The sequence below is a fragment of the Lampetra fluviatilis genome, chromosome 10 (assembly GCF_964198595.1).
Source record: "Lampetra fluviatilis chromosome 10, kcLamFluv1.1, whole genome shotgun sequence".
Lineage (NCBI taxonomy): Eukaryota > Metazoa > Chordata > Hyperoartia > Petromyzontiformes > Petromyzontidae > Lampetra > Lampetra fluviatilis.
In genome coordinates, this window is record NC_136284.1 from 9,420,981 (window position 1) to 9,444,466 (window position 23,486).

Consider the following 23,486-nt stretch of genomic DNA (forward strand, 5'->3'; position numbering starts at 1 on the left):
ACCGCTCCCCACAGACACACGGTCACACGCACGCGGGCACACACGGGCGACAGTGCGCGGGCAGACGGGAGGGGAGAGAGAGAGAGAGAGGTCAACGGTGGGAAACCAGTGGAGTGGCCAGAGCTGGATTTGATGTCGTATTGGGCAGGGGTCGCCAAACCAAAAATAACAAGGAGAGGCATTTTTTTTGTTCTAATTCGGCAAAACCAAAAAAAGCCAACCCCTCGATATTTCAAGAGCCGCAATGCACTGCGGTGGTGAATACGAGACGGGTGTGGGTCCTCTAATAAAGAACTGTCTCGAAGCGGCGCCTTCAGGAGGCACCACACGCGGGTGAGGACTGGCACGTGGCCCGACCCCTGATGTCGGATGTTCCGGAGCTGCGGCCCAGAGCCTTGGATCCACCAAATCCCAACAAATATGCGGAGCTGTATTGCACTAAAATTATATCTTACTCTTAGTTTTGTCGGTAAAGTCACGTAGGTAAAAAATGAAATTAAAATTAATATTTCTATTATTATTTTATTTGATTAATTTTCATTTCATTTTTTTACCTACGTGACTTTATCGAAAAAAATAAGAGTATGAATCCTTGCAGTCACGAAAGCTTCAAATCTAGAATTAAAATCATATCTGTCAAAGGATCGCGTACATATCCTCGTTTGTTTATATATCAGTAATATGGTCCACGTTTATCTGTGTAATGTTTAATGATTCTGTAGCTTCTTTTTTTTTCATTAATGCTGTGACAAATCTGGAGGTAATCTGATCAATCGAGCCAATATGCGCTGTAGACAATGTAATGTTTAACTTTGAATTATGTTTGCAATATTTTCGATTGTTCTTGTAATGCGTATGGTTGTTGTTTTGTTTTTGTTCTAATGTCTATTTACTTCGTTTGTATTTGTTTAGCTTTCGTCACTTTGGTGACCCAGGCCGCCCTTGCAAATGAAACTACCCTCGTCTCCCAAGTTCGCACAAGATGAACGTGCAACTACTACTACATCCACGACAACGACTGGCTACTCACTCGCCACTAAGCCTACTGTTTGTGCTCTTCTGTGCATTTAAAGGTCCCTTCATCAGCATAGACAGCATTTATGTCACCTTGTTGAAGGGAGAACAACACAGACTTAAAACTACCATAACATGATTGCATCCAAAATTGTGTGCACATCTCCGAGCCATATCTAAACACGTTAGGGATGTCTGGACACCCACAATGCCCACAGTCGCTGCTACCCTGGCAGGCTGCGGAACTCTCCTCGGGCCCATGGGCAGGAGCGGCCAAGGTTCTGGGTTACAAACTGTGGGCTGGTGGGAGGGGTGAAGAGGGGATTGGACAGGGTGTCCCATTTCATTCCTTGCACGAGGGCCCATTGCAATTACTCTATGGCAATGGTGGGGACAGGAGCAGCGAGAGGCAGCTGTCAACTCGCGTTTGTGCCATACGAGAAGTGGTTGATGATTGTACGAGCCATTGAAAAGTCGCCGGGAGGAAAGTCCTTCCCGTGACATGTTTTGTTTGTTTGTGATAATGAAGCCGATGCTGTCACTCCAATTCTCAGCCTTCAGCAGTGGTGTCATGTATAATACATGTGGGCTGTGCGTGTACACACGTGCACCGACAATGCTCGATGTTCATCTATAACACGGCACGTAGTAGGTACAAATGGTTATACCATTGGGCATGCATGCCCGGGGTAGATGTGCCGAAGCTCCTTCCTTTACGCGCCGGCCTTATGCGGCGCTGTCATAGAATGCGTGCATCGTCGGGTTTTATGGGCGATTATACGAGCTCGCGCAGCGCAAGCGAGGCTATGCAATGGGTTTAATATCCTGCTGTGAATGCATTATGGACTAATGTATGCACGAGCTTGACCAGAAAAGTGGTGCTCCACACTCGGAGAGGTTAAGAGGGGGTCACCCAGCTCAGGTCCTACAAATTGCTTGCACGTCAGCAGCCTTAACCCCGAGCAAAGGCACGCACACACAAGCGCACACACATGCATACACGCATACACACGTACACACCTTTTTACCCTTGTCACAGACATCCACAGCCGTCAATCGGAGTACTCGGAGCTGTCTGGATCTTGTTTATGAGCCGGACTCATTCACCTGCCATAGAGTTGTCTATAATAGTGATATGGTGCGTACTGCACATGTACAGCCCTTTGTAAATCCACTATTGAATGAGGGCATGTCATGCCCTGCGGGATCCTGGGAGATATTGGACTATACTTCACCGTGCCAGTCGGTGTGGCTTGGTAAAGGCCGGAAGCATACGTGTGGAAGCACAGAAGTACAGTGCAACATTAGATGTTGATGTACTGCCCACTACTGCCTATCACATAGCCCCGTAGCCTTTAGCAACCTGCGGTGCATGGTGGTCACCCATCCAAGCACAATCCAGACTCAAGCCTAATGAGCTTCCGAGATGTGATGAGATTAGAAGTTTTCTGGGAGATTTGGTCACATAGGCTTGGTGTGTAATGCACATTTATTCAAATAGTGCACATTCCATAGCATACATCATTATATATATATGAATGCGAAGTAATATACGTTTAATTGTAAGCCATGATATACTGCATGTAATATGATCGTGTTTTTATATTGGAAAATGGTAAAATTGTGTGTGGGGGGGGGGTTATTGATTAATTGTTGCCATTGTATAATTCCATAAAAAAATAAGTGGGCTAATATTTAAAGAACACAGAAAAAACTTGAATATTTTATCGTGGTTTATAATCACGCAAAAAAATAAAAAATTACTCCAAACACTGGTCTACAAGATTATTTAAAAGAATACACCATTGCGCAGCATTTCACGGTGTGCGGTGCTCGCCGCGACTCTGCATGAGGGCACCCACGACACTGAAAACAAACAGGGGCTCCTCGTGTTCCCAGTGCGGCGTGTGTATTTGGACAGTCGGGTTCAAGTTTCAAATTTATTTTGTATGACCAGTCTAATTTGCAAGAGTCACCCGGGGGCATTGGTCTGCCGGTAGGGGGCGGACGTTTGCTGTGTACAATCCCAATTGAGTGGTTTGGTGGGATTTTTATAAATGGGCAAGTTTGGACCCTGATGCCGGCACACAACGGCCTACTCTTACACACGATGGCAGGGAATCTTCAAAGTCCACCGTGAGGTAGACGCGCGCTGCCGCTAGGCAATGTCACCATCCAATGGGTGGTGCAGTGGTAACGCTTTTGTGCATCATGGCAAGAAGGGTCTGGGTTCGATTCTCTGCAGAGTTTGTATGTTCTCTTCCAATTCTACATGGGTTTCCGCCGGATCCTCCGGTATGTAAACTGGTACTTGCCAAATATCCCAATGTTGAAAAATCCCCTGCAAACATTACTCAATTGGGATTACACATGGTAACATCACCCCTTCTGCGAAAACTGGACAGGACCCTCTTGAAAAGAGCCATGAGACATAGTGAGACTTTCCTGGGTAAACATGTGTAATAATAACGACAATGTAGTTTCCATTGCATAAATGCCCCTCGCTAGCCCATGGATAAATAATTTGTTCCACGGTATGGTAATTAAATTCCACCTGGAAAAAGACATTTGCGGATCGAGGAGGAACCTTTGTGATGGAGGTTTGCTTCACAATTTATTGAGTGAAATAAACATTCCAAGATCAAATTACACACACACACACACGCCATAGTGTTTGGGGATTTAAGAGCCAGATTTGATTATGTATGTAATGTCAATCCATTGAAGGTGCGAATTTACATGCAAGCCGTTTAGTGAGTTATTCTTAAAATTTGCGAGCAAAGGTTGCGATTTAATTTAATTTAAATTACATTGACTGTTAATTAATTGACTTTAAATGCACGCAGTTTAGCTGCTCTAACACAGTATTGAATATTCTATGAAAAAAATCCCAATATAATGTTATTGGGCACAATTTGGTTGTGTGATGATTACTTATTTAATAATGATATTTGTTGTTACAAGTCTTCCCAGATCTCTAATTAAAAAAAAAATGTGATGTTGCCTGATTCTACAGGACACAGCAGTGGAAGAGGAACATGGGTTGGATCGGCATCTTTATCTCCAGAATTTGCCCGGGCTAACTCTGAACTGGCAATACTGCACACACAGAGCCAGCCCATGCAGCGCTGAAAATAGTTTGCTATTTTAAAACAAACAAAGTTTACATTTGTATTCCAGATGGAGACGATGGCGCCTGCTGTGTTGGCATGTGTGTGTTAGCGCACGTGCGCTGCATATTGATGCGCCCGCTCGCATAAACGCCGTTGCGTGCATTTTTCAGTGCGCATCAACGGCGGAAAAATTACCTTTTGCAGCGATGCCGTTCGGTTCAGAGGGCTGACGTGGACAGTTCAGACGGCTGATATGAGTGACAAAAAGGCCAGAATGCCGAAAATCCGCTCCGTAGCTATTTCACGGCACAGCGGTGGCATTAATAAGCCATTTCGTGTGATGTTGTGCACACGCTGGCAGATGGGAGGCCATAAACACGTTTCCCTATGAAGATTACGGCGCTGACAAACTAAGGCAGTGACTATGATGTCATCGGTCTGTGTCAAATCCAATACATGTATATTGTAAGCGCGCGCGTGATTATCAAAACAAGAACACCAAAAGCGCGAAATCGATGCCACTAATGACACGCGCACGCGGAGAATGAATGGTCAATCCATTAATTCGCAACATCGATTCGAAATAGAGCAAGCGATTCCGGATCATAAAATGATTTTGGCTATGTCTTAATTCAAGTGAGCAGCCGTTCATCACGATATATATTACAATGATTGATGGTGTATGTTTTTACGCACAGAGGAGTCGGGCTCATCGTCTACAGAGCATATTTTGATTAACACAGACTTTGCCAAAAGGCCATTTGTCTCTCGTGACATATGGAACCATTTGGGAGCCAAGTAATAATTTCCGAATTCATAATTCCAACTCGTGTTGATCTAACACAGCGATTATCTTACTAAGTTAAGTTGCGTAGTGCTTAATGTTGTAATTGGTTATTTTTGTTTTATTTTATTTTTATTAATTTTGATGTTTTACCTACGTGACTTTACCGACAAAACCTAAGAATATGAATCATTGCAGTCACGAAAGCTTCAAATCTAGAATTGGTTAATGCTAGCATTCTGCAAGTCTACCTCTGTGTCATCGATTAATCTTGACATTCACTGCTCAAGGTGGAAGGTTGTTCGACAAATTGTCTGCCTATATGGCTCACACGTGCACGAGTATGCACAACACTCACACACGCTTGTCTCCCGAGTGCTGCTGTTAAATAACTACACCGGTTACTCAATATAAGCCGAGTCAGGCTCAAGGAGGACAAGGCCAGGTTTGTATTCCAGTCACTACTGATGGTAGTGCGCGTACTGTAAAAGAGAGAAAATAAACCAGTGTTACTGGGGCAGCAGAGCAGTGCGCTAATGACTGTCACGACTCCCACTACGCCTGCCTGTGTCTACAAGCACATACAACAATACAGGACACAGATCACTCATGAAAACCTCATAATGTTGGGGCATGTGACTTTAGCGGGCGCATATGGAAACTGGCACATCGCTCGAAGGATGGTCTGGTCGACACAATTCCTGGCTGTCTTTGTCTCCCCATTGCTAATGCTTGCACACACCACACCAGGAACTCATTCAAGACTGCGTCGCATTTGGGGATGCCCAGTACCTGCTCAGATATCACTCGCCACTGATGTTAACCATGGCTGGCAAATTAACCCAGTTTGCTGGGTTCGTATCACAACGCGCGAACCGAAACACCACGATTCCCCACATACAGACGCAAAGGCAACACGCGTATGTGCATGCGCCTCCGTTCATTGGCACACGTTCAAAAACGCACAGACGCTTGCTGACTCCCGCAAAAAGACCCAGAGCTTGGTTGCGGCAACGAATCGTATATCTGTCCAGCACTCTCCCCATTTCTCTTCCCGCCTTCCCTCCCCCCGCCCCACGTCGCCCGCGTCTTCACGGCTCTCTCTCTCTTCTCAGTCACTCGCAGTTCCACTCAAGAGGCGGAGCCGAGCTCTCCGAGCCACCAGCGCCACCACGACGTCGACATCACTGCAGCGGGTGATGCAAAGTCGTTCGCCTGCAGAAATGCGCCGCTGGTGAGAGCTCCGTCAGTGCGTAACGATGCCGGGATCCTGCTCGCATCTTCCACTTGATCAGCAGACGCTCGCTCACTGAACCCCGCGCCTGTGATCGCGCGGCTCTGGCTGATGGCTCGCGGCCGCTGCAAACAGCGGGGAGGGGCGCGTGCTTGCGAGCTGACACCGTCATTCTTGGCCTCTTGCTCATTTTGGGGGGATTGTCAGCGGTGCCGGCGGAGCTATCAAGGTTCTGACCGAAATTCAAAGTCACTCATTTCGGGGAACACATTTTTAAAGTGTATACATTCTTGTTTTCGTTATATTATATTTCATAATTATATTCATGAAAATTTTAAAATAAATGGTTTATAACAACGGCCATCTAAAAATGTTGGCAGGAGCAACTGCCCCTTGTGTGCTTATGGACGAGATTTGGTGGTGAAATGGCATCCAAAGGAGTGAACGCATCAAAGAAGACGATCACTGCGTAGATTGGACGGTGAGACCAGTTCATCTGCAGGAGCGAGATGGATGGTGGTTGGCACTGGACTATGAGGGATGGCAACGATGTGGGGAGGCCTTTGTCCAGCAGTGGATAGGACTATGGTTGATGCTGAAGGTGCTGATGATGAACTACCCCTTTTGCGCCCCCTCCCTCTCCACCAGGTGTGCATCTGCTCTTGAGTGTGCAAGCAATGCAAGTGCACCGGGCCACATGGCCCAGAGGGTCCCAGTCTCCACCCCCCTCCTAGGTCAATAATGTGATTTTGGACAGGGGGCCTCATTTAATTCCTTGCACTAGGAACCATGCCACACCACTTGGGCTCAATTGTCTTGAGACGTTACCGAAATCCCAATTGTAATTGCTGTTGCTTGGCCTGCGGTGGTCAAGTCAAACCCCTTTCCCAGGTGCGTGACATCTGGAGAGGTTTGGTGACACCAACCAACGTAACTTTAAGTCCGCGCTCACTCAGTGTGTTCAGCGTAATGACGGCGTGAACAGCATGGCAATCACTGCTTTCCTGCAGTAAAAAAAACACGGTCAATCAACTGCCTTTATCCAGGCAGGCGAGAGCCGCCCAAAGAGAGCTCATCGAGATGTAGTATCTCAACTTCACTTGGACAATCGTATAAAGGGAGATGCGAACTATTGCGCCCGCGTATAATAGTCCACGCTTGTATCTGATGTCACCTTCGCAGCCAGTTAAGATGAAGCAGGAGGACACTATACTCAACCAGTGAGGCAAGAAATGCCAAGGGCACTTTTGCTCGATCGCATTTTCGATTTTCGGCACGGAGGAGGCAACTTGTTTCTCAGAGGGGGGGGGGGGGGCGACAGTGCCTCCGCTGCTTTTCCCGTCACGGGGGTCTCTAGTAGTTATGAGCCCGTCGACTTCAGGCAAACCGGCTGCTGTTCCGCGAAACCATCTGACGGCAACACCGATTGCTCAGCGTGCGCACCCGTGAATTGAATTAGTCGCGCGCGCTAAGATCGACGCAACTGATCGAAGGCAACGTCTCGCGTCAAAGGAAAATTGCCGCGGCGCGAAAACGCGGCAAGCGTGGGAAGTGAATGTAGAGGTGCAGCCCTGCAATCTCCAGCTCACACAACTGCTGGCATCCGCTCGAGGAGGAGTGTCCCCCAGCCCCCCCCGGATGGTATTTGTAATATTCATCCCAGCTGGCGGGACTCGTCATAAAAGACATGAGAATCCACACGTGATCCAACTACACAACACCTGCTGGTCACCTAATACAAATGTGACGGTACATGTTTATTCTGCTGGGTAGACAGAGGCGAAGGGATTTACTTCGTTTGCCCATTGCTTCAGCTTCGACGCTGGAAGATCCAATCGGCGAACTCGGCATTGTGCGTCCAGCGCGCTTTCCATGACGCCACGGTAGCATCCGTGGCGCAATGTGGGGAAGAGACCCATACTATGGCACGTCATGAATAGCGCCTTAACGTCACGCTCTTTATGACTGCCATATTAAACGTAACGAACAAGCACTCCATTATGGGTGTTTCGCCTGAAATAAAAAAAAACAACAGAGTTATGGAAATGAAATGAGTACTCTTAGCATGGAAATTGTTAAGGCCCTCTGAAATGTTTTTCTGTGTGCGCCACTGTGCCACGCGCATGTCTTTTCATGGCGGCTCGCTGCCATAAGGAACCGAAGCCCACACAGCAACATAAGGAACATAGCTCTCAGGTTTCTCGCGACACTTTTGTTTGCTGTTGATGCACAGTATCACGAGGGTGTTTGCGCTGACACGGTTGGGCTTATCGGACATGTAAAAATGTACCTCGCACGGCACACTGATGAAGTGTCACAATGTTGGGTCAAGAGGCGATTTCAAACAGCAATTATTTTGAGTTTCATTTGTACCCTCACGTTCACATTCCCGCCTGTCCGTCATGTGTGTTCTGTCTCGTTTGATCTGCCTCGTTCAGTCTATTAACCTAACGATGCGTCTGTGTGCCAAAAATAAAGTCAGTGATTTCCTGCTCAAGTGAGCATTTAAGCAGTGCTCATCTCCTGCTTACAGTGCCGAGTCAATGGTGGATATTGCACAACCCTCTGGCGGGGGTGAGTCTCTCAATAAGACGGTCATTTTTGACTTCCCCACAAAGTGATACTCGTTTTATCAGCCATGGAGGGATGATGGGCTGAGTTCACCCCCAACCAGGATTTGAATTCGCAACCTTCTGATTGCAAACCGCTCGTTCTACAACTGAGCCATGTGTGTGCAGTTCACATGCATCAGTGGTAACACTTGCGCGTCACAGCAAAAAGAACCTGGGTTCAATTCCCATCTTGGGCACCTTTCTAAGTGGAGTTATTACGTCATCCCCTTTTTCTACATGGCTTTCCTCCAGATTCTCAGGTTTCCTAAAAAGAACCATTCAATATCGCTGGTATCGGCCAAACTTACAAATACAAATTAATCTCAATTTTGGAGCTTTCGTGACTGCAGGAATTATTCTTTGGTTCTTTCGGTTAAGTCACGTATAAATATAAAATAATGAATTAAATAATAGCATACTACGACGTTTCGACTGCAACAAAAGCAATCATCATCAGGCATAAAAGAAAGAAATAGCAACAAAAATCTAACCAGAAAACTATAGACAGACACACAAGCAGACAGACATCGTGTTCTCTCTCTGTGTGTCTTTGTGACGTCGTAGTATGCTATTATTTAATTTATTTTATCTTTATACGTGACTTAACCGAAAGAACCAAAGAATAAATACAAATTACTCAATTGGGATGACACATTGCTACATCACCCCCTCGGCAAGGCCCTCCTGAGACTCATTGAGGATTTCCGGCGTAAAAAGCAAAACAATAAGCAATATGCATGGGTCAACAGATGCACCACGACTATCAGGATCAATTTAATTGATGCCTCTTGAGTAAATATTCGAATGCAAACATTTTATGATGAATACAGGTATACAATGGGAAGGAGCGGTGGGATAGCGGTTGGCGCACTGCGCAATTAGTCCAACGAATTGAGTTGATTCCCTGGCCGCTGCTAACATCAGTGTCGAGTGAGATCGGAACTGGTGCTGGCCCTTCCGCCATTCCTTACCAACCCGCACTCACTGGCGTGGTGAAGAATGGCAAAGCAATCATGATGACCAGCAGGGCATTAGGTTTTAATTAAGCAGTAGAAAGACAAAGCCACGTGCATTGTATTACTATTTATAAATGTATGCAAAGAACGTTTTAATTTGACCCTGCCACATAAATCACAAAGAGCAGAATCCATCAGTCGCAATTTAAATGCTAGCGGCCGGGTCACAACACCCACACAGTCAAGCTGTGTCAGATTACTGTGAAATCCCCGACAATGATGTGCTGCGAGCATATGGAGTTCCCCTAAATAAAATAAAGGAATTGTCGACGCAGCTGTTTTTAATCAAGCACAGAGTATTAAATTATACTTCTGGCAGGAAATTACAGCCCATGAAATATCAACATTTATTTTGTCCATTACCATCAATGTCATCATTAACATGGCCATTGTTGTGTTTGCACATGGCCCCCGACTATCAAGCCTGCGCGGTGAAGAGCGGAACATTTGAACTGAGTAATGACACCAATTGAAGAAATGGAGGCCATTGGAGAAATGCAATGCCCCACTATGATTAAATATAGTTTCCATAAGTGACTGCAATAAGAAATGCAAATTTTCCAAGGAAGGCCAAAATGAACGCCCAATTAAACGAATATATGTAAATCTAAAAGTGATTCACAGCCGCACATTCTAAATTGCAACCTTGAAATATTCATGTTCCATTTGGAAGTGTTATTACGGTACAATAGTTGACGCGATGGGTTTCTTCTTCCTCAAGGAAACCATTCACAAGCCAATTTGAGAAATTAACTCGTCAACACGAAATCTAAACGGGCAAAAGGACCGCTGCGATTCTGACCGCGTATGATTAAATCTGACCGCGTGGCCTCGACCGAGCGGTACTCCTTGCCGTGACAGTGATTTGCTTTCTGCAAGAACCGCTCGTGCGAGGGGTATTGTGGTGTAGAGAAGCCCAGGCCCGCAGCAGGTGGGATGGGAGACCTCATTTTAACGGAGGCACCACCTCTGCGTGCGCGACATTTCTCACGTGGCGCACGGACACGCGCACACCCCTAAAGATGGAATTCCGGGGGGTGGGGGGGGATCCTATAATAATGATAACCACGCACCTGAGGAATTTTCTATGATTCTAAGGATAGAAATATTTTTGGTGGATGCTGCATTCGCATGTAGCTTTTCACTCTGTTAGTAATTTCAGGAATTATCACAATTTAGGGGTGCGATTCGATTCAGGAGTGGATTACTATTATCACAATTTTTTATCGTCTTCTTTGTATGTGTGGAAACTGCAGTGTCCGGAGAAAGCCATGCATAATAGAAGAGAAAATAGGAAGCTCTGCTCAAAATAGATCTTAAATACACAGTGCATACTGCACTGTATATTTTAATATAAAGCGCACGCTACACAGAGAAACGGGTTTACAGATGACGCTCAAGGCAAGGGGAGGAGGGTGGGGTAATCATTTAACAGTGTCACAATCTCAGTTATCTTCAGCATTATTTCACCAGAGCTGAAATAATGCATTTAGCAAGGCAAAATGCTCCTCGATGTCGCACTGAAAGCGTGCCAAGATGTTCATCTGACGGTTACCTGCATTGAAAAGCACGTTAGTAAGTGTTACTCACTGATTGAACGAATTCGCTAGCGTTCGACCAAAGCCGTTGTACTAAAACCCATCGCCTTGGTAATGGTTGCAGAAAATTAGACTTGCGATGCAGAGGTTGCTGGACTTTCCAGCTCAGCAGTTGAAGCAATGCAGGCAACTCTACGAGATCTTGCCGCCTCTGTCACCCCAGTAGAATTAAGTGGGTGCACCACAATCAGTCAATCTGCAGGTCGCAAAGTGTCGTCGGTACACACAACTCTTCCCGGCACGTCTGTCCAAAACAAAAGAGTAGGCCAAAATCACCTTTAAGAGGGCCTCTCTCTCTCTCTCTCATGAGCTGCATCGATTGGAGACCTTTCGGCTGGCAGCAATGCGAGCAAGAAATTGATAGCGCGACACCTTCGCCACCTTTTACCAAAAAAAAAACACTTTTGATCAGTGCTATTGTGTGAGAATAGTAAAAAAAAAGCACTGACTCTACGTATGTCACACTTCAAGCTGTGTCAAGTGAAGCACAGCAACGCTTGTCCTGGCTCCCCGCATCAGTGAGCGGACCCTGCGTGGCTGCTCACAAAGCAATGTGATCTCTTCACTGTGAAGCAAACTTTTTCGAGTGATTCGCACGCAGAAAAATGCAAACCTCAGACTACTTATTACGCCTGAATATTTCCTGTTGTGACGGAAAAAAATCTGACAAGTTTCATCTGGTGGACGTTTATCCCATGCCAAATTTTGTCATGGGGTATTGACGATGCCCTCCTTTGCCCCACTGGTTTTTAAAGAGACCGCGGTGAGAGTATTCCTATGCGCGCATAATAAACACAGTTGAAATCCAGGTGGGTATATGACAATGCATGTACAAGAGCTCTTGTGCTCTCTGTGCCCGTATTATACAATAGGTACGCAGTATACAAGCACACACATCAACAGGAAAATGCAGACTGCTTGCAAGGTCGTGCAGGAAGGGTTGCCACCTGTCCTGGTTTTCACGAATTGTCCTCTTTATTAAGGTAGCTGCTATCCCGGGAAATCTGTCAGTTTTCCCAGGATATTAAAGGTAATATCTATTTATCCGTCGTGTGCTAATATGCCACTCACGACAATGCATTTGCGCATAGTTCTCCCCTCTTCCGGCATTGCGAGATATTTTTTTTTATTTCTTGCGATGTCCCTGTTTTCTTTTGTAACCTCGCGCGCGTGCCGTAGTTTTGGTCAACAATCAGTGGGGAATGGAATGCGAAGACATTCACGCACGATTTCGGAACGCGCCACGGGCCGAGAGAAAACAACGCCTTTAATAATTCAACACCAACTTTCCACCACGACCGTGGCAATTCCCCACCGGTGTCGGCTTCCAGCAAATGTGTGCACAAGCTCGGCGCATTGTGCGTCTGAAAGCTCCGAATGTGGGCGTATGTAAAACGATATTTGATGGAGCCCTGAAATTTTCTGCTCACGCAACTTCTGCCAAAAAGGGCCTCTGCTCGAGGAAGTTCTAGAGATGCCCCTCCAGAAGGTATTTAGTCTGCTCTTTCACGCTGACCAGATAGATGTCTTAGGGAGACGTCGGAGTACCCACACTTTATCCAACCAGATATACGACATGCCGATCGACTTACTGTGGTGTACTCAATTAGAGGACGTGGTATTTAACAAACAAAAAAACTCCATCATTGTTTTAACTACCGTACCAGGAGTTCGAACTGAGTTGAGCCTCGTCTCAATTGGTGCTAGTCCAGAGGACGCCTTTTGGGACAAGGCTTAAAAGAAAGCTGTCTCTGGTGTGGACCAATCCGTTTCAAGGACAATTCATATATTATCAGAGTGTGTTTTTTGTTTGCATTTTGACTGCAAGTATTGTGGTTAATGCAGACACGAATCCTTGTAAAAAGGTTTCAGTTTTGTTGCCAGCAAAAAGGAGGAAACCCCTATTATAATATTTTGGTACTGGCAAAAGAGGTCTAATGATGTAGAAGCTTCCCGATAGATGATGCACCCGAATTGGATTTAATTATGCCATTAATTCCCAAGTGCTTGTACATTGTGGTTTTTTTTTCTTTATTTTTACAATGTGCTTCGAGGCTTTTTGTGAAAAGTTTTGTACAAACTGAAATATTGATGACTGATGCCATTATATATCCAAATGAGTTGCGCCTGTTTCCTGAAAGGACAATGCGACGTCAAGTATTATTATTCCTCGGCTTTTATTCACGTGGCTGTTTCATATTTAGATTCCACACGTGATGGGATATACAGGCACACACTGCACATATACTGCATAGGGGGGGGGGGGGGGGAGCCGTGACACAGTGGTTATCACACTGTGCAGCTATGAGCCCGCGTAACCAGGTTCATAGCACTCACGTTCATCGCGAGTGCCAGATAGCACTCGCCACAAACGAATAACATTCGTGGCAAGTACCCTTCACCAACCCGCACAAATTCGATCAAATGACCCCCACAATCCGCATGGAGTAGGGGGGCCCTTATCCAGAAGTGGATTGGCAAAAGGGCTGTACATGTACATTATGAAGGAGGTGTTCTCGCTACATCTGTCTGATTTAGGTCGTGCGATGCCATATAAGCAGTATGGTTTTCATTTGTCCTGGTTTTCCCAAGATTCATCTCTTTATCAGATAGCTTCTGTCCTACAAACATCTGTAAGTCTTGATAATTTGTTTTTTACCCTTCTATCTGGCAACAAAACTGACACCTTTTTTTACAAGGAGTCATGTTTGCATAGACCACAATACCTGCAGTCATAATGCAAACAAAAAACATAACTCTGTATGCACTGTCCTTGAAGTTGATTGGTCTCACATGGGTTGGACCAGATATCTGGTCCAACCCATGTGAGACTAGGCTCTAAGGAAAGCTGTCTCGGGTGTGGACCAATCAACTTCAAGGACAGTGCATACGGAGTTATGTTTTTTGTTTGCATTATGACTGCAGGTATTGTGGTCTATGCAAACATGACTCCTTGTAAAAAAAAAAGGTGTCAGTTTTGTTGCCAGATAGAAGGGTAAAAACCCAATTATCATATTTTTTACTGGCAAATGAGGTTCCAATCTGTAAGTCATCTCAGAGTCCCATTTTTTTGTCAATTGTGTAACAACAATAATAATAATAATGATAAGACAGCACCTCTTCCACTTTCCTGAGGAATTATTTTCCCATGCTATGCTCCTGTTTTTTTTGTTCCTCCAAGGTGGCAAGCTCGAGTGAGCGGTCAGCTCTGCTTGCCCCAGGACCCATCAGCAGCTGAGTTGCAGACCCATTGCATGCTAGCATGGAATGACAATCCAAGCTGTGATACGTGCGCAACGCACGCGTCTACACGCGAGCATATGCCCAACACCGGCGGTGGTATTGTAAATAAGCAGCCGTGTGGGAATTGGTAAAACATTATTGGCGAGCCTTCGAGCACACGCTGTACCCTGCCAACAATGTGGCCGTCTACCAACGTTCCGCCCGCCTCTCGCTCGAGCTGACGTCATGCGATTAACGTTGCCGTCAACACAATTACCTCGCAGAATTCGCAATTTTAGGAAGTAAAGTGGTCATTTTTGTTTAATCGCTGCGCGCACTTCTGCTGCGCCGGTGACATTTGCCAATTTCGCCGGAGTTGGAGGTGAACAATGGTAATCGGTGATTGGAGGTAAACGTTGACAAATATAATTAATCGGTGGTGGAAGCACTGCTCCACTGCTGCTGCAGCACCATCCACCCTCTTAAGCTGTCCACGAGAACAGCTCAGAGCTGTTTGATAATTTCAATCCACAGTATCATGGTGGTGGCTGAGAAACTGGAACGTAATTTTTTTGCTCGCGTGGCTGACTTGCAGCCAAACCGCTTTCTTTTCGTAAATCAATAACGTACAACATGATAATATACTATCCACAGCGCAAGCTGTAACTCTAACATAAAACGCGCTAATTATTCTTTATGAACCTATTCTATTGAAAAAAATCCTTTAATCTCGTAAATAATGAATGTTTAACAGATTTCCTGCTGTTCTGTAATGCACATACACACATGCATTTCTGGCCAATTATGCAAGTGGCCGTTTTAAAAAAGAATCCTATTAACAACGGATATCATATTAAATTTCAAATGCAGCCTCTTCCCACACAATGTTTAAGCACATTAGGTCTTGATTATTAATGCACATGATTACATGCCTCCAATTCACTGAATAAATAGCATTGCATCCCCAGGCGAGAGCGAGACATCATTACGAGGGCCCACAGAGATGCCCCACTCCGTCACACGCACGGACATAGGCTGACTTGCAAAGGGTGTTTTTTTTCTCCTCATCTCTGTAGTACAGGCATACAGTGGCTGTTGAGATTACAAGCATGCTGCACTCTTGCGCTAATTTGCATCGTCGGCGGTCGAGGTCAATCTACTGCTGGAAAAGCCCCTCCCCCAAATCCACTGCCATTTGTGTAATCGTCTAACCCAGCTCGTGCATTCGAGCTCATTCATCGGCTCCGATGTCCTCGGTTTAGAGACATCATTATTTTGACCAGTGGACGTCATCCCATGTTGTCATGTGTCCAAAATAATGCTTCGTCCGTCCTTATTCTGTACCCCAACGTTTGAAATGACAAGCAACACGCAACCTTTCCACTACAATAACCCCATAGGCGCAAATGCATTAAATGACAGATTAGATTGTTATTTATTCAATTCAAGATGCTAACGGGGTGCTTCTAAATAATAATATTCATGAGTTTTGTTAAAATTGCTCTGAGGGGTATTCATATTCTGCGGCAAAACACATCGCAGCCATTCTCAATTCACTGCTGGATCAAGGCCTCTCCACGCAATGTGGGGTGATGAGGTTTTTTTTTTTGACCACGCTGGTCAGTGTGGTTTGGTGGAGGGGGGCGGGATAGTACGACCAGTTCTGATATCACGAGTCACGAATATTAGCCGTGCCTGGGAAACGAACTGGGTTCACCGGGTTCGTAGCGCAACTCGTTAACCATTGCACCTCTGCTCTGCCAACTCCTGCATAAGCAGAGGGGGCAATTCTAAATTAAATTCGACGGACAGATCCTTATTCCCATTGCGCGCATCCCATCCTAAATAGATAACTTATTTAAACCACCAATAAAGGCAGCATTTACAGATTGCCCTACAATTCCAACTTTTGGATACAACATCAAACGTTCGTTGCCGACCTAATTAATGCCACTCCGCACATTCCCGTTACGACGTCATCCGAGTTTGTTTGCCGAGCTCAGAGAAGACAGCAGCAGCAGCACATCAGCAGCAGCAGAAGAAGAAGCAGCAGCGGCAGAAACTAACGACGTCTGGCTCTCTTTTGCGCGACAAGCCTACGGAAGCAGCGAGGCCGTCACTTGGCAAAGCTCGCAAAAGATTGACGACCTCTGACCGCGAGAAACCATCGGAGAGAATTTGCGTGTCATCCTTGCGCAGGGGCCATGCTAATCTTCTCTGTATCGTTCCAATTTTAGTATATGTACTGCCGGAGCAAGGGCCCCGGGATTATTGCTTCCACCTGTGCGTGACACGGAATCGGGGGGGAGGGGGTGGTTCGTCCGTCCGCCTGTTGTGCGAGAACAAAGTTTGGCGACAGCGGGCCCAGTCGCCCCGGCAACAAGCCGCTCTGATGCCGCTTTAAGGGCCCCAGCGGAGAACGAGAGGCGCGCGCGGTGGCCGCTTACGCGGCGCGGGATTCTCCTGCCACCACCCGCAGCCGCGTGGCACATCAGCTACCCGTGGAGTCGTGCGCGCGCCGGGGGCAGCGGTAGCGTATAGCGGCCGGCGCTGCGCTGACTTAACCCGGCCACCCGGGTTCGACTCCCGCCCACGGAACGACACCAATGACGATTGCAATGACGATTATTTGAACCGGTCCCGAAGCCTCCCCTAGGTCGACTCGGCCTCAAATGAGTACCCGGCGCGGTGTGTAAACGTCGCCGCTGGGGAGACAAAGGCGTCCCGTGCGTGGTGTTGGCCACCCACCCCCTCGTGTGCCGTGCCGGCCTTCATAGGTGCTCGCTAACAGCACTTGCCCCGACAGTATGTGTAGCCTATACGGGGAGTCTTTGTCTTTGCCTGGGGTACATTGTGGGAGACGTGGCTGTCCACACACCTACTGAATGTTTGATACGACTAAGAGAGCAGGCAAACTTTCTTTTTTGCAATTATGGTAATTTGTATTCCTTCTATTAGGTGGCATTAATGCCGATTATGCTGATGGGAGAATATTTTAATAAACAGTGGGGCACGGACAATCGGCTCAGCATTGAGCTAGTAGTCAATCTCTGTGTATATTTCATATCTATAATTTAATGAATACCCACAAGGATGCATTCGTTAGTTGAACACCCTCAGATTCCAAAGTGTGGCTGTGCTCCTGTGCGGTCGGTCCACTTGCCACACCACAGACGGTTTGTATTGGGATGAGTAATGTCCAAATCCCAGATTGGTAAATAACTCACTGCAAACTGACCAGCATGGCGAAATAAGGTTAAAAAAACCATGACTGAAACTGCATGAGGCGGAATGCATCCAGCAGTTGATTTGACAACGGGCTGTACAATATCATGGAAAATAGATAACTGTCCACCCTGCTTTCCACCGTGCCCTCACATCTATGGGTTATGCGCCGTCGTAAGCCTCCTGTGACGGTCATTAGATTTCAGATGGATGATGACTTCTTGCTGCATTCGAAATGCCTCACTTGTGAAATAAAAGACCCTTCTCGTGACAGTTGTGGAATTGTCAGCAATAAGCTGTCGTTGCCCTCCTCCATTCTACACCCATCACAAATCCTTTCCTCTCAAACACTTTATTGCCACATTATAATCCAAACCTCCAAGTTTCTTACCCTATCCTGACATGATGCTCCTGCTGTTGTGGAGTGACTCATGCAGCCAACTACGGCTACAGGGTTTGGTGGTACATGTTTTATATGTCGTTTATTGTGAAATTTTGGTCACAGTTCCTATGATCACTGTTACATTGCTTATGCCTTTATTTTGGTGATATTGAAAACGTGTTTTGGTTTGGCCATGTTTGTTTGTTGTAGTACGGAGTTAGAATGATGGCTTTAATCTAAGTTGTCTTGTGGTTGTTGTTGTTGTTGTTTGACTTGCATCCCACTGGGATTTTTGCACACAGCGTTGGTGTACGATGCTTTTTTTCTGGAAGACTGCAATGTTTTCCTGGATTTTTCTGTTTGCGCATAGTCACTTTAAGATGTTTTCTTGTTCATGTTTTAGTTTTTTGTTTGTTGCGGTTGCACCCGATTCAAGAGCCGAATGGCTCACAGGGTTATACCTAATAAATGAAACTGAAACTGAATAATATTCCTAGAATCCTCATCAATCGAGTTACCTTGTTAAAGTCCACGCCTCGAATTAGACAATAACACGAACATCATTCCTACCTTAAGCGACAATATTTCTGACTCCAATCATTGGTCAATGGTGCTGCTGCATGCATGTGTTAGTTAGACATAAAATATTATGGGGATAGGTAGTGTACTGGTTAATGCACTCCGTTATGATCCTGGCCAACTGAGTTCGATTCTCTGCCCCAGCTATCGAAAGTGGCATATGTTATTATAATCGGGTCTGTGCCTCCCCTAGGTCTATTCAGCCTGAGTACCTGGTCCAGCGAGGAAACATCAACATAGACTAAAGTGGCTGGGCATTGTATGGGCACAATAAACCCGTAGGGCGCTGGACTGGCCTTAATAGGTGCTCGCAAATAGAAATTGCCCCACCAGTTGGTAAAAGGCTATAAACGAAACTTTGTCATTGATCACAGGGGCTGCCTTCCAACTCGACTTCCTGTGCATCTCTAATCCAAAGCCTCTTGTATTGTGTCAATTATCAGGCTAAAGATAACTTATTTAGGGAGTGAGGGCAGGTTGCTGTGTTAACTCGTAAGCTACCACAATATACGATGCTAATCACCTCGTTGTGGTAAAGCTTTAATGAGGCAACTGAATGTTGAATGAATTTCAGGATCACCCCTCGTATCGAGAGGGTCAGTCAGTGCATTTGGCGTGAACATGTGAGATACATTTAGCGTGAAAGAAGCAGCTCGCGGTCATCATCAATTGTGACGATGTTCTCTCTCTACCTTTTTCATGCCGTTTTCATACATCCACCATCACTCCGCTCCTTGAGAGCATGGATGCTGAATAGCTGACAAATATTTGTTTTGACCACAAATAACATCCAATTACTAACTCGTGTGTTCTTGTATCGTAGCTTCATACTATCTGAATTCCTCTCACAGCTGGGAACAAGTATGAAAAAGTGATCTTTGTCCATTTCAGCATGCGAACCTTGCTGACACATCATGTTCTCTTCTTCAGATCCTTAGGTCCACCACTCACATGTCTGATCTGGATTCTCCCACCGCTTTGACGGATGAGCGTTCAGCTATTGTTGTCTTGAATTCTGGATGTAATTTAAAATCATTTATTCATGGCTTCTCATGCGGGAGACAATTCCGACCCGAGCCATAGCAACTGCTTATAAAGTAAAGGTAAAGATGCGACCTACAATGTCTTGCTCAAGCCACTTCCAGAGGAAGGAGCCCCCCCCCGATGAGGGAGTTCTAGAGAGGCCCCTCTCGACCGACTCCTCCACCTCCTTTAGAAGAAGTGGAAGCACCCACATTTTACCCACGCCACAGGCAAACCTCCTGATCAACTAATTTACATGGAAGACCTCTTGTTTTTTTTTTATCCGTTATATTAAGTTCACTTGCTTGCTTGCTTGCGCGCTTACGACCGTGCAAATCTTTCGGTCGTTTTTTAACCCACTTCCCGTGATCCAATCGAGCTGACATTTTGCACACAGACTCGTTGTGCGTGACAATTTATTTTCGTGAAAAAAAATTCCAAAATTTTCCACTTTTTAGGAAAAAAAATAATTCATATTTAATTTAAAATACCAATGTGATCAAAATGAAACTCTTACTCAAGAAAAACAGAAATGAATAATAAAATAAAACCGATGCCACGCATATAAAGGATTTATAGTGAAAAACTTTGTTTTTACGGGTTAATTTTTACGGATCACCAAGATAACTATAAATAGCCAAAATGTAGCATGAAACTGGGGGGAAAACGACTATAAGGTGGGTGTGTGACCCACATGCTGCTAACGCTCAATTGTTTCTGTTTTGACAGCAGTATTACGATTCGGATTCTCCATGGCATACAGCTCTGCATCTGCAATGATCGCTGTAAATCCCGGCCCATTGTTATTTTGCAAGGTATTACTGCAGCATACACAATGATAGAATGGATACTATGTTCACAGTGCATCTTTGTATATTTAGGGACATTGTCACTGCACCTGTGCACCTGTGTTTGTTTCATTCACTCCATCAAGTGTGTATAATATGAATACCATAATAGCCTGAGTATGGTTTCAAAGGTAATCTAAACTTTACCAAACTGAATGGTATTAAAAAAAAAAAGATGATTTCACACTGTTTGATGTTATAAATAACATAAATCATTGTAGTTTAATATCACTGTCATAGATGGGCATTTGCATTTGGTACAAGCTACATATAAACACATTCCTGCGGAGGGAGCTGGTAGGAACGTTGGGTTACTCGGTCAATGGCTAGGGTCAACGGCGGCGTGGTGTATTCCGCAAATATGCCCGACTGTGAGGGCGGGCACCAGCCGGCGTGAGTAGGTTAAACGTTGAGTTTAATAAGGGCACCACGGGGTGACCAGCCCCACCTGTCCCACCCCCCACTCAGCCCCACCCTCCCCACCCAGCCCCTCCCCATCCTCCCCACCCAGCCCCTCCCCACCCTCCCCACCCAGCCCCTCCCCACCCTCCCCTCCCCACCCAGCCCCTCCCTCCCCACCCAACCCCTCCCTGCACGACAGACAGACGGACAAAATAATCCCCTGTGGGCTGGTGTAACCAGGAGGTTCCTACCAGGATAAGAAAAGTGTGTTATATATCACAAGTCTCTTAAAGCACCAAAACTATTCGGGGGCATTGAGGGAACATCTAGGGTCTTTCTAGTTAAATTACAATTCTGCGTTGTAATGTTAATAATATTGTTGTCGTGCTTGACCGACTGAAAGCTTGTTTTCTTTAAACATGCTCTATACAGATCATTTGATGCCTAAAGGCTGTGAGCATGCACTCAAAAGCGCTGTGCCTTCTTTCTTTCTATCAAACATTTCCTTCACAATTCATCCTCAATGTGCTATTGGCGTCATGGCACGAGATTAAAAACTCTCGCAGGGCGAGCAGTGCAACCCTTTGTACTTGAGAATTGGTCCATGAAAAAGAATATCACAGAGCTTTCTCTGTGATCCCGTCAAGTGATCTTAATGTACACAATGGAGGGAAGCACTTTCCCACCCGTCCTGCTACAGATTTATATTTATCAGATGACAAACATTATTCACCTGGAAATTAGGCAAAATAAGTGCAAAATAAAATTGACATTATTTTTTGGGCATTTATTGGTGACTGGGCTGAGACCATCAACAAACTACACTTCATATATGTACCTATGTTGAGCTTCTTTCCCACCGTACGTAGCCAACCGTGATAATCAGTCAGTCCGTTTATTTCGGGTTAAGCCCATTGAGTCAATAAGTTATTTTTCAATGGCAAACCCAGCCAAAATGACTTCACAGCTCAGTTTAATCATAGGTGGCCGCCTGGATTCTAACCAAACTCCAGAGGTGACACCTCAGCTCCAGTTAACCTCTGAGTCACTCCAGCCACCTCCCACAATACTTTATTTAATGTAGAATGTAACTCTGCTATAGTGAAATCTGCAATCGCCTGCAATAGAGTTACAGCTTATGTAACATACATATTACAATCAAAATTGGCTAAGGTTAAGGAATTATAATGGTAATTTAGCCACCCTAATCAGACAAGTAAACCCATGAGTCATTTTCGAGCAAATGAACCTGATTTACGAAATTCTTAATTAAATCTGCATGTTGTTGCACTGACCCATTGCGACTGAGCTGCACTATTAGCCGTGCACTCCAATGAACAGATCTGCAGTGAAGCTGTCTTCTGGGATAAATGCACATGTAGCTTCAGTAGACACACTGACTTGTTTATATCAGAAGGGAGAAAAAACTCAAAGCTGCAGTGTCAACGCTGCGGCATTTTGTGGTTCAGGCATTGCAGTGTGGATTTCGGCTGTGCACCAATGGCGATTTTTAGCACAATACTCCAAAAGCCCTTGCTCACCCCGCCATCAACAACATCTTATCTACTATACGGCAGTCCCCCACCACCCTCTCCCACTATAAGGTCTTGCATCAACAAACAAGGTGCTGCCTTTCCATTGTGCTAATTTACTCTATTAGGGTACAACACAAGACCTAATAGCCATTCTGAATAATTACGTTACAAGAGACAATGATGTACTGTATTAGGTGTATGGGCACACTGCTTTATCGTTCAGAGTTGAATTTATGCTTGGTGCATCTGTGGATACAGTTCGTTTCTATATATGTTTAACACGTTAAAATGTAATTTACCAAACGGTAATTTCTCATTTGTTGCCTGAATAGTTTGCAATTCAGTACCGATGTTGTTCATCACGAGGCCATCGTGTTATTGTGATGCCAGAGTGATTGAACCGCTATCAAATACTTAAAAGACACTGTGAACAGAACACCTCCTTACCTAAAAATGGTTAACCTGAAGCTTTTGCATTTCAATTGAGTGGCCATTCATAATACCTCTTTCAAAACTTGGATTGCTTGCACTCAGGTAAAATGCTGCAAGCTCTTTTTAAAACTTGATATTTAATCACTGTTATGTTATGTTACGCAGATAGTTTCAGCTGCAGTGAATAATATAATGGATTTTGGAAGCCAGGCATGCTCGACAATGTACTGAAGAGAGATCTAATTTCCAAATGTCACAGTCACGAATGAGTTGTTAGATATCCTATGCATGCTTCAGACTGCATCAATGTAGGGGCATTGTATACATGTCCTGCCATACATGTTAAGCCTGAAAGCAGATGGCAGCACAATAGAGGGCAGATCGGAGAGGTGAGGTGTTTGCACGCTTAAACGATTCACTTGAACGCACCCTTAACACTTTTCAGACGAGTCAGCGTTGCGGTAAAT

The 23,486-nt window shown here is 45.3% G+C and overlaps 2 protein-coding genes and 1 non-coding gene across 3 annotated transcripts in view; 1 reads left to right on the forward strand and 2 right to left on the reverse strand.

The window, feature by feature from the left end:
- The window catches only part of LOC144934328 (voltage-gated delayed rectifier potassium channel KCNH8-like), a 105,521-nt gene that overhangs the window by 80,222 nt on the left and 1,813 nt on the right, over nucleotides 1-23,486 (reverse strand). The gene's annotated exons all lie outside the window — the stretch shown is intronic.
- The window catches only part of LOC144934330 (transmembrane glycoprotein NMB-like), a 56,511-nt gene continuing 39,098 nt past the window's right edge, over nucleotides 6,074-23,486 (forward strand). The window contains exon 1 of the mRNA XM_078860012.1: nucleotides 6,074-6,145. The gene's annotated coding sequence lies outside the window, so the exon portion shown is untranslated. The remainder of the gene's footprint in view (nucleotides 6,146-23,486) is intronic.
- LOC144934659 (U6 spliceosomal RNA) lies at nucleotides 16,753-16,854 on the reverse strand. The gene has a single exon (XR_013637184.1). It is a non-coding gene; the product is annotated as a U6 spliceosomal RNA (small nuclear RNA).